Raw genomic sequence first — 1,597 nt, 5'->3', positions numbered from 1 at the left:
TTCAGACATTACGAGCATTTTAAAAAATTAAGATATAAGATAAATGTAATAAAAAAAATTATTATATATTTAATATTTAAATTTTATTATTTATTCATTAAACTCACCAACTAACACTTACTTTCCTTTATCTCCTCAAGTCCTAATCCTTCTCTTCAAGACCACCTACATGGGCATCTTCAGAACACCAGCAGCTCTAAAGCTCTAAAGCTGCAAGCCTAAAAAATTCAACAAAAAAAAAGTCATACGAACTCACAAGTAATAACTACAAGTCTATATCAGGCAATAATCTAATGGGGAGAGGGGAAGGACTCCACCGAATATTAACTTCTTTTTGTTGAAGTGGTTGAGATATTATTTTATATAATAAAATTTTGATATTAAATAATTAAATAAAAAATTCAAATATTATATATATAAATCCCCTAATAGTATGAGGAGATTTCATACACCGCATTCAAAATTATCTAATTTATATATTTAACATCTAATATATTATACTACTTAATTAATTTAGTCTCTCTCTCACATGCATGCACTAAAAAAGTTGTGATGGAAATCTCACGATGAGGACATCAACGCCAGTGAAGGGCTTCAATGAGACAATGGCATTTGGAGAGCAAAAGTTATTACGATATCTCAGTGGGAATGACCATTGGTTATGCAACATCAAAACCTCAACAATGAAGAAGACAAGAGAGAGTCGCAACGTTATCTTATTGGGATGACATTGAATGGTACTAGTGGCAGTGTATCCAAAATACTCATCAACAAAAAAAAAAAAAAAAGATTTTGAGGAAGTCGCAACAAGGAAGGTCATTCTTAACGAGATATTAACAATATTTTAATGCCACTTAAAGAATTTAGTGGTATGTGAGTAGATGTAAGGTTTAGGTGTTAGATTTGTAAATATGATAATTTTATTTTTCTAATCCCCAAAAATTTTATGTTTTTAACAGTCCAATTTTTAAATTATATGTCATGTAATTAGAGAAATTGGTGATATAAGACAATTAAATTTGAGATATTTAATCTAAATATTATTTTCCTCTAATCTTGATGACATGTAAGTTGTCAACCTTTTCCAAATTCATTTTCTTTTGGGTAATCTTACATTTAAAGTCCACATAAATATTTTAAGGACCCATTTTATCAATTGAATTTATATATTAAATTTAATATTTTACCAATTAATTAGATTTTATTTTTGAGTAAATATTATTATATTTTACTCTTAATTTTAAAATTCTTGATTATCTTCAAACCTCATCAATTATCATTATTTTACTTTCACCTACAAAATGAATAAAAAAATGTTATTTTCTAAAATCTATGTTTTCTATCTACAAACAAACCCAAATGAGTCGTATGTTTCATTCATCATAATCATTATTTATAAAAAAAATTATGTACATATCATTATAAGAGGCAAAATTCTTGTGATTCTTGGAGGAATATGAGACCTTCTTTGATCTTGTTGGATGAGAGAGGGAGAGAAGGGGAGCAAGAGCAGCTCTTGGAGAAGAGAAATCATGCTAAATCCTTTATTCAAATCCACTTTGCCAACAATAATGCATTCCTACTTATAAACTAGAAC

Source organism: Dendrobium catenatum, unplaced genomic scaffold (genome assembly GCF_001605985.2).
Source record: "Dendrobium catenatum unplaced genomic scaffold, ASM160598v2 fragScaff_scaffold_1446, whole genome shotgun sequence".
Taxonomy (NCBI): Eukaryota; Viridiplantae; Streptophyta; class Magnoliopsida; order Asparagales; family Orchidaceae; genus Dendrobium; species Dendrobium catenatum.
The sequence above is the reverse complement of the archived record's forward strand: the minus strand, read 5'-3'. Positions refer to the sequence as shown.